A 10,964-nucleotide genomic window follows, 5' to 3' on the forward strand; every position below is an offset into this window, starting at 1 on the left:
TTTAATCTTTCTATTGATTTAAAGACCTGAGCTACATAATTATTTCCTGCAAAAATCACGGGGGCGGTAATTGCCCGGACCCTTCTTTTCCTGTTGTGCAGAGACCTGTTAATAGGATTCTTCTCTCAGAAAGAAAGGTCTCCTTAGCAGCATTTAATGTCAAGAATGAAGCAGTGTCAGGTAGAAACTGAATGTATTTCAATGAAGAAGTGTGTTCTAAAGAATTCCAAACTTAAGTCTAGAGTGTTCAGTGTTTTGCAAAACATTCGTGAAGCGATGTGTTTAAAAAGTAGAAACATCTCCAAATGGTATGCACTTCAGTGTGAAAGTTAAGGAGAAAATATTAAAGTTAAAACTTGAAAAACAATTTGAGTGTGCATTTAGAAAATAGAAATCCAGGTTGAATAAATAGGGGAGGTGAGAGAAAGAAAAGTATTTTCAAGTGTCTGTGGGAGGCAATCACATAAGATTTTCCAGCCATTTACAAATGGCGAGAGAACATGCAAATGTATTTATTTATGAATTTGCCCGAGAGGATTTTTGTACGCTCTGATACTGCCTCTTGTTTGGCCTTACGCAGTGCTAAGGCGCGAGTCCAAACATGCGAAGGGCCAGATTGGTGCTAACGGGGCGATTCAGGCCTGCCGGGGGTCCCGCTGGCTGCCTGCGCAGTGCGGGGCCAACTATGGAAACCACACCTAAGCATCCAGGGGAAGAAACTTCAGCGCCCGGCTGAGAGGGGCCGGGGTGTGGGCTGCTGAGCTCCCCTGCCTGGGGAGTCCGGGCTAAGGGGGAGCCCTGCCAGTGCAGCGGCCCTCAGCCCAGACGCAGCCTCTCAATCTTCAGTTCTGGCTCAAAAGTTGAAGGACGAGTGACCAGCTTTACGTGCTACCAGGTGCTTTCAATGGTAACACACTCGTTTCCTCGCTCTGACTTTGCCAGAGTTTTTCATCTGAGGATTTGCATTCCGGTTGTTTGCTTTGCCCAGAATTTTGGGAAAATGTGGACAAAATGAATCCTGTATTTCTAAGAACAAGCTTAGGGGAGAAAAAAAATGATGTCTTGCCTATTTTCAGTACTTCTGACCTGTCACTGAATAACGTTGTTTCTCACGCTTTGGAGAAGGGAACTAAATTTTGTTTTGCATGAATTTGCATCAGGGATATGCTTTTTGTGGTTCCCTCTGAAAATCTTTCCCAGTCTGGCCAATTAATAAGTCTCTGAAAAATGCACATGCTTTGATTTTTATTTATTTATTTATTTTAGTAACTTAAATGTCTGAAGAGTCTGTTCTCAACATACTGGAATCTCCAAGAGCTTCCAGTCGTGGCTGGGCTGAGTCTGTGCCAGTCCCAAAGCATAAATGAACATGCTGCCTTTGACCTGTGGCTTCAGATGATTAACCAGATTGTCACCATCATGGCCGGTTCCAGTTGGCCTTGCTGTCCTGGTTTCGGCTGGGATGGAGTTAATTTCCTTCCTAGTAGCTGGTACAGTGCTGTGTTTTGGATTTAGGGTGAGAACAATGTTGATAACGCACAGATGTTTTAGTTGTTGCTGAGCAGTGCTTACACTAGTCAAGGGCTTTGCAGCTTCCCATGCTCTACCCACTGAGCAGGCTGGGGGTGCACAAGAAGCCGGGAGGGGGCACAGCCAGGAGAGCTGACCCCAACTGGCCAAAGGGATATTCCATACGGAAGCTGGCGGGGGGGGCCGCTGCTCGGGGACTGGCTGGGCATCGGTCGGCGGGTGGTGAGCAATTGCACTGTGCATCACTTGCTTTGTGTATTAATATTATTATTATTTTATTTCCATTATTAAACTGTTTTTATCTCAACCCATGAGTTTTCTCACTTTTACTCTTCCAATTCTCTCCCCCATCCCACCGGGGTGTGTGTGGGGGGTGAGCGAGCGGCTGCGTGGTGCTCAGTTGCCGACTGAGGTTAAACCACGACACTTGGCCAGCTTGGAGCTAAAAGCTGGCACTGGCTGAGCCCGCTGTGGTGACTTGACAGGAGACCTGCTGGCATAAAACAGCAAATGGATTTGTAAAATAATTGAAGGGTGGAGCAGACACAGAAGTGGGATAGGAGTTCTGTGAGTGTTCTTTTAACATAATTTTGTGTCTGGAATTTTAATACAGAGTGAACAAAAAGCAAAGGGGAGAGGGTGAAAAAGAACTGATCATGGTTACTTCCTCTTTGTTTATAATGTTTTCCTAATCTTAGTTATTAAAATGAAGTTTTAGTTTCTTTAGAAGTTATTTGCAAAGGAAAGGCTGTGTTAGAAGTGTCATTGATGTCAAGTCTGAATATATCTCGTAAACTTTATTCTTAGAAAAATTCCCTCTAACTTCTGTTACCTGGGTTTTCATCTTTTTGGTACTGTGAAATCAGCTCACTGTTTCTGCAGGTATCTTGCAGAATGTTCTGGAGAGCCAGGTTTGCACTGCCTGTGCTGGAGGTGTTGGCCAAGTGCGAGGCAGCGCAGATTTCGGTGCTTTGAGCCGACTCTGGTAGCAACGTGCTCCCCAGCCAAGGCGCTTTGCGTGCCCTGGCTACCACCCTGCTGCGTTTCAGCAGAGCTTTTTGCGCTCTCTTCCAGCGTACCACTTGCACGGTCAAACAAGAGAGGGCGAATGTAAACTTTCTTTAAACAAGGGATGTATTTATCTCAAGTGTATGATTAATTGCTTTGGATATTTCCTGCCCGTTTCTCTGGGTCTGATTTAGGTCTGATTCAAAACAGTAAAATCAACGTAAAGGTGCCGTTTACTTCAGTGGGCCTCGAAAAAACTTTCTAAAGGATAGCAACAGCACTTCACGTTGTTGTGTCAAATTATGTGTATCTTTAAAAGTGAATAAATTCATTTAAATATTCCATAAGTAATCTGACAATCGCATTCTCTGGTGACCTGGAAGATCCTTCACTATCAGGAGGATGATGAGTTTATGGCTGAAAGTGTTTTTAGTTTTTGGCATTGAATAATGCTGGGTGCTCAGGTGAAGAGTGAACATCTGACAGTATGACCTGGAAGTGAAATCGGTTACGCCAATACTGAGGATGATGCTCCTGCTGATTCAGGGGGTTTCCCGTTCCTATGGCTGTACAATGCACATCAAGCCAGAATGGGGACCAGACGCTTAGAAATCGTGCCCAAGTAGGGTCCTGTGCATCATCGCAAGCGACACAGAATTTACATTTTTGCTCTGTGTGCGTGCACGGGTGTAGACTATATGTCTCAGAATGCGATCTGTAATTTTTTCATATGCAAATTAACAGAATGCCTGTACTCGCTCTCACAGATACGCATCGTTCTATAAATACAAGCATGGCCTGCCTTCCTGTCAGAACAGTTCAGGGAGGTATTGGGTGCAGGGTAAAACACGTGCTGCTTGTGCCTTGTGCCCGTACGTTAAGTGACCTGCATGCTGGCTAGCGACCTTGGGGGTCCACCACGAGCCTTTTGCTAGCCCCAAAGACTTCTCGCATCTGACACCGAACACGCTCAGGGAATAACGCGGAATGACAGAAGGTGGTCCAAGAATGAATACTTTCAAACTACTGTATAGGAATGTGTAAAGTGTTTGAGCTTGGAAAATCTTCATACAACGAATGAAGTGCAGAAAATGTGCAACGTGAATGAATGTAAATAACCAAGTGAACTGGTCATAAGCAACTGTCAGTTAACAGACGACTTCAAAACATGGACTTGTCAGCAATGACAAGGTCAAATCAAAGTTAAACCAACCAGATGCTTTCTCTCTCCTTCCTCTCTGTTCTTTCCAGCTCACCCTCTGTTGACAGGCATTTTACTTGCCTTTTTTCCCGTCTTCTGTGATGTGGCCAGCTTCCATCAGCCCTCAGAGATAAACAGTAACAGTCCTGAGGCTGCTTTAACCAGGCCTTTAAGTATCCCGGAGTGAAGTCTATCAGACTCGGACAATCTGGGGACCTGTAATTTATTCGGCCTTCTGAGCTGTACTTTCCCTGTTCCAGGGTGAGTTCTTACACTGTGGTGGTAGTTTTTAGTAATGACCAGAACGACCAGCTTGTTTTTTGGCCTTTTGAACAAAGACTCCAGCCTATTTAGCAAGAATGCTCTTCCTCCTCGCTGAGCCAAGAATACTTAATACTTCCCTTGTTTTTATTAGTTTAATTTTATTTTGTATCTTGAGCTTTCAGATTTTGTCCATTTCTCTTTTTGCCTGAACAGTCCCTGTTCTCCCGCCGGCTCTTACTGTGTCTGCCTGCCTGTGCCGCAGCTCTTCCTTGGCACTCTCTCGCTTCCAAGCCCCAATCTCTTTGTCAAAACAAGTCCTGACTCCCCTTGTTTCCCATCTGATCTTTGTCTCCCTCTTTATCCTCCTCCAAATCAGCATTTCTGGTTTTTTTGGCGCCCACTCATTTCCTTTACTGGCTCCTATTTCGAGCCTCCCTGCTAGGACAACCTTGTCCATCGTCTTCCCTCTGGCCTACCAGTCCAGCCTCAAGACACTTTTACTCTGCTATATTCCACCTGATTCTAACTCTTCTCTGAATTTGGCGATTCCTTTGCTCCACCTGATTGTGATCCAAGCAGCACAGAAATGAGAGCACAGCTGAATGATGCTGCGCTTCCAAAAGCAATTCTGAGAATAGCCTTGTAAGCTGCGGATTGACTGTATGGAAACTTAAATTCAGTAGAGACTTGATGTATTAATGCAAAGTGATTGATCGGGGTTTTAAATTGAGTCCCAAATTCAGCTTGCCTAGATTTCACAGGTAAATCAAAACCAAGTACTTGGTGCAATAGCTGTTCTTTGCCAGATTTTTAGTCTGATCTTTAAAGGACAAGAGCTACTGTTTCGTAAAGGATTGTCAGAATTTTTTTTAACCTTGAGAAGACAGTGTATTATCCTGAGAATTGTTCTTAAACAGCTGGAACACTTCGTCCGCAATTTAAAAAAACAACACCCAAACCCTGAACGTCTCTCCAGCTGGAATGTTCCAGTCAAACGGATAAACGTTTGTCATAATAAGTACCTATAGCAGGAAACGTGAAGCAATGCTGATACACACAGGGCCTTTCTAGAACATACAAACCTGTCTATTTTTCATCCCAAATATGAAATGACATCTCTCCTCTTTGGGAGTTTATTCTTGGTGCAACATTCCGTGCGTGGAGCTACATAAGGTTATTTCTTAGATCATGGGCTTCACCGCACCTGTCCCTGTTGCTACGCAGGCTCCCAGCTTCAAGAACAGGGAAGAATTATGATCAGAAATTGAAAATAGCATCTTTTTGCTACTTATCTGTCCAGGAGTAATTATGCATTGGGCTTTCCACTGAGCCTGTATCTAATAAAATTTCAATCCTGGTTTGAAGCAAATGTTTCTTGTTAATTATTTTTAATGATAATAAATATAAATCAGCAATTTTTTTGTTTTCTGGAAAAAAGCTTCTAATATAACATTACAAACATTTATTTTAAAATTGTCAACAAACTTTGCATGAGTTGTAAAACAAATGGTTTGGATCATAAACATACTCTTTGAGCTGAGTTTTATGATAATCTTAGAGCCTGTAAAATGTAAAGGCTTGACCCAAGGATTTGTTGTACCTGTGGCTAATCACCGTAAAGCTAATCTCTGGGTTTTTACTGTTCTGTCTTTGAAATGGTCACATCATGTTACATATTTATTGCTAAAGCTGAATTTTCTGGTATCTAAAACATCACAAGCCATTGTTACAGGATCATTTGTAGAAGACTCAGGAATGACTTGACTTCACACCATATATTGCAGGAATCCAAGCGTTAGCAACGTAATGCTGCGTGTGTATTACTGACGCTGTCAAAACCGTCGTGAGCAATGACCCGTGTCTCGGTTCTCCAAACGGCCCTGTTCAGCTCTTCACCCAATTGAATCTTTTAAGGGAACAGTATTCCCAGTACCACTAGGTCTGATTTAGGAGGTTTATACAAGTCCTAGAATGTGGTGCCCACCCTGCCTTGGCATGCTGTCATGGTTTAACCTCAGCTGGCAACTGAGCCCCACGCAGCCGCTCGCTCACTCCCCCCGCAGTGGGATGGGGGAGAGAATTGGAAGGGTAAAAGTGAGAAAACTCATGTGTTGAGATAAAGACAGTTTAATAGGTAAAGCAAAAGCCACGCACGCAAGCAAAGCAAAACAAGGAATTCATTCACTGCTTTCCATCGGCAGGCAGGTGTTCAGCCATCTCCAGGACAGCAGGGCTCCCTCACACCTAACGGTGACTTGGGAAGACAAACGCCATCACTCCAAACGTCCCCCCCTTCCTTCTTCTTCCCCCAGCTTTATATACTGAGCATGACGTCCCATGGTATGGAATGTCCCGTTGGCCAGTTGGGGTCAGCTGTCCTGGCTGTGCCCCCTCCCAGCTTCTTGTGCCCCTCCAGCCTGCTCAGTCGGTAGAGCACGAGAAACTGAAAAGTCCTTGACTAGTGTAAGCACTGCTCAGCAACAACTGAAACATCGGTGTGTTATCAACATTGTTCTCACCCTAAATCCAAACCACAGCACTGTACCAGCTACTAGGAAGGAAATTAACTCTATCCCTGCTGAAACCAGGACACATGCTCAAAACAGCAGTGGTGCGATGCCCCGGGATCTCGGAGAGCTGAGCTCCTCTGCTCCCTCGAGCGCTGACCGTGGGTCTGGAGCGGTAACAGCTTGGCTCCTGTCAGGAACGTTCGTTTCGTCGAGGCTGAAAGGAGGTCATCTGTGCCGATTCCCCACGACGGCCGTACGCGCATATTCCACATTGCTGAGGGATTTATACATTCAGGGGTCCTTCCAGCTTAAGATCGGATGAGCTCTTATGATTTGTATTTTTGTCTAATCCAGGCATAGCGTGGTCCTTCTGCTTATGGCGAGTGTGCGGTTGGCACCTGTCCCTGCCTCCCTCCTTTTATCCCTTCACCCGTCCCTGCTGCTGAAGACCATTTGCAGAAGAAGCTTTAACACAGTTTAACTGTAAGGCTGTAGGGGTAAGAGTGCTGTCCTCACGGCGTCCGCTGCTCTGGCTACCCCTGGTACTGCTAGGAGACCTCAGTGGGAGTTTACCACCCAAGAATGTATCCTGCTTTCAGGTGCGTTTTGCAGCCCTTGCCAGGTTACACGCCGTTCAGTCACACTGCTGACCGTATCCGCAGTTTGGCGGTTCTTCGATGGTTTTGCGTGTCCTGAATACCTTGAAATAAAATGTTTAATTTTGGGTGGAATCGGAACGTTTTATTTGGCACAAAACGAAAGCTTGTACTTTTAAGTTTTTTGTAGACAAGCTGAAAAAGTGATTTTGATATGAACTGCAGCGTTTCTTACTTAACCGATTCAGTTGTCAAACTGAAAATATCTATGATGGGACAATGCCAGGAAGGTTCCTGGCAGATCTTGGCTGGCAAGGTTCACGTCTCTGACACTTCTGCCGGTGTGAAATTTTGAGTTTCCAGTCCCAATCTCATGAGAATTCCCTGCAGACCTTTGACTGAAAAAAGTTAACTGGAGAATATTAATTTCTCCGCAAGCAGCATCTGTTCCTCGGGAAGCTCAGCTACTGTTTCTGCTATGTGGTGTTTTCCAGCGAGGGCTGAGGAGCCCCACGTACCAGACAGATGCAGAACCATAACCAAGCTTGGAATTACACGGGTGAGAGCGACTCCGGGACGTGTCGGTCCCTCCCTGCCCTTCCCTTCACACCAGCTGCTCTCCTTTTCCCCATGGCAGATCTCATGCACTAATGTAGAGGAGACACTTAAACCCATATTAAGGCCCGCGGTAAGTGGCATGGTTTTTAGAATTGTTTCTGTGGTATTTCAAAGGTGTCTTGGGTGGCGTTTCAGAAGGGCCGGTAGAACCTTTTCTAACACACTAATGGAATATGAGCTTGTGTGCGTAGTCTTGGGTCTCTTGGGCTTAAGGATCTGAAGACCATAACCTGAACTGACCTCTGAAAATGCACGCACAAAGCTTGCCTGTTGCATGATTATTTAACACGGGAAATCTGGGCTAGTCAATAGAGTGGGGAATTGGACAGTAGGCCTGTTCTCTTTCCACTTTTGCCATTAACTTACCGCATGAATGTAGCTAAATTGCTGTGTAGCCCCAAATCTGTCCATTGAATGGCTTCTGTCAGCTCTATGTCTGAGAAGTGTTGAGTTCAAAGCACCTTTATATATCTATTTTGGAAGTAATTTTGCCTAAATTATATAAAACAGACTGGTAAAACAAGAAGGATTTGCTCATATTAAATAAAAAAGAAACCCTTGTTAGTGAATTGTCAGTCATCTGTTAGCGAATTGTTGGTCATTAGATGAGACTAATAGAATTTCACGTTGTGTACCTAGGAAAATTGCTTCTTTTAATATATAAAATCAGATTAAAAAAGCAGAGATCAATTGCAGCATCTTGTATATCCACTCACAGGAATTTCCAGAACAGACGCCTTCTGTGCTTCCTGTTTTCTGCTAATAACTTCTTACAACTTTAGCACATGAAAAACATCTTGAAATGAAAAACCTTATTCCTGGGTTTTTTCCATAGTGAAAACTCTCACAAAAGCTGAAAATTTCCATTGTGCGTAGCTTGCAGAATAAGGTCCTTATTAGCAGAAAGGGTTCATAGGAAAGAAAATGTATGCTTCCTAAAATATTAATCTTAAATGTAAAATGGCTTTGTATATTATTCTGTCATCCCAATGCCTCCTGAAGTTCAGGGAGATTCCAGAATTTAAATTATTAACTGGCATTTCCAGATTGCTGGCCAAGTGAATGCTTACCAAATGTGAAGTTATGTGATTAATGAGCCAGGTTTGCTTGGAGACCTCTGAAACTCTTTTTAGTGTTTGATTGTTAGAATAATATTGCTTTTACTTGTGAAAATGTGTGTGCTCAAGTTGCATTGTGAGACAGGCTTTTTTCAAAAGCTACATTCAAGAGACATTAGTTCAGATCCTGCTGGTTTTATGCATTTATAAGCTCCACTGCAGCAAACAGAAACATATGAGAAAGAAATACCTGTTATCAGCCGTTATTCTGAACTGTACTTAGTGCCCAGACCTTCATGTTCTGTACCCCTGTTGACCCCGTGTAATTTTTGCCTTTAAAAAACGCGCACTGCTGGACCAAGCTGCTGGCAGAGTCCGGGGCTTCCTTCGCTGTACGTTGGTTTATCTGGGAGCGTGGCAGAGCTGCCCCACTCCGTATCTGGAACTTAATCACGTAATGCTCCTTTTCTTTATGACATCTAATGGCTACATTATTTATTTAGCCTCCTCGTAACAAAGACACCATTGTGCTTGAGTGTTGTGAGAGAAAGCAGAGAGCCTGCCGCTGCCTTTGCCTTGTAACTGGATCGACATAGCACCAGAAGCCCTTTGTTATTTATTTTTCTAAGTGCAGAAAGAGAGGAAAGAGCGTGTACCTGATGACAGAAGCGGGCAGCAGCTGGCATTTCTGCTCTCCAGCCGGACCCTTGTCCCAGGGGAACCATAATGTCCCTCTCTTCTTACTTCTCTCACATTTTACAACGCTTAAAAGATAAACAAATAGGTCACCGTTTCCTTGGGAGTTGTTTGTTAGCATCCTGCCTGCCCTTTAATACTTAGATACAAGTGTGACTCCTGAACAAATTTTTTAAATGTAGTGACAAGTCTCATTTAAATTCTAGTTTTATAGTTATCTGTGAAAAAAGACAGCGTACAAGTTCTGACAAGTGACGCATTGCTGAAACAGAATGCCCTCTTTCTTTTTTGAATGCCCTTTCATTTAGGCAATATAAAGAAAGTGTTTTGCCATTGATTTGAGCGGAATCAATATCTGACTCAAAAGTGGATTTCTGGTAAGCCTCTGTTTGCTGGCTGAGTGCTGGATGCACGTTGGTGTCTCGGGTACCGCACCGCCGAGGGTCCACCCCCTGCCATGAGCTCAGGTGATCACAGATTGGAGGGACAAGCCCTAATGCTTTTTGTGTTTTGCACCCAGGCTCCGTTTTATGTCGAAGGCAGCTCGGCGCAGCGCTAACGCCGTGAGCATGAAGTGACTTGGGACGAATTTCTGTTAGAGCACGAGCTGCTGGGATGGCTCGGCGCTGCTGAAACGCGGCCGTCCTGCCCGGCAGCGTGCTCCTCTCCTCTCCCCTGGCACTGACTCGACATTCACCCAGTTCCTCCGTGAACTCTTTCAGCTCAATAAACCAGCAGAAAACTAAAGAAAAACCCTGAACGGCTTCTGCCAGATTGGCAAACTGAATCAACTCGGCAGAGTCCAGCAAGCACTAGGGCTGCAGCAAGGCCGGTGTCGGGGATAGGAAAGAGAAGTGGGAAGAGAAGGGGTGAAGGCAATCGCTCCCCTTTCAGCAGCAACGTTGACTCAGCTGCATTTCCATTTAAATGGTTTGAGCAGATTCCGCTCTGAGGCCCAGGGATCGCTGGTAATCCATGACCCATACAAAATGAGGTTCAGCTGGTTTGAGAATCAATATTAAACAGTAAAATTAAAACCACTTATCCAGGCTGGTACAGCCCCTTGATTCAGAAACCGAAACGTCCCCCTGTTGCGTGATACGGTATTCTCTAAAGATTTTTCTGTGGGTTCAAAGAGCTCAGACACTGGTGGTATAGCATTGAAATGTGCTTACAGCGTGGTTTCAGCTGGAAACCTTGTTCGGCTAAATATTGTTTTACTTTTCTAATGAGGCTTTCAAATGTGATTTGATTGTTCTCACCTAAAGAGCTACCATTATGTATTTTGCCAGGGACAAATCCTGTAACCTGACTCAGTCAAAACTCCCAGTGAAGATTTACGTGACTAAAAGCGTGGCTGTGCCGTTTGGCAGCAATACCAATTTAAGGTAATTCTTGGCAACTGTGCTTTCCCCAGCACACAGCTGCTCCACACTGCAGTCCTACTCCTTGCAACTGCTTGTATTGCTCTGAATTGGGGAAC

This window comes from Pygoscelis adeliae, unplaced genomic scaffold (genome assembly GCF_000699105.1).
Source record: "Pygoscelis adeliae isolate BGI_AS28 unplaced genomic scaffold, ASM69910v1 Scaffold108, whole genome shotgun sequence".
NCBI classification, from domain to species: Eukaryota; Metazoa; Chordata; class Aves; order Sphenisciformes; family Spheniscidae; genus Pygoscelis; species Pygoscelis adeliae.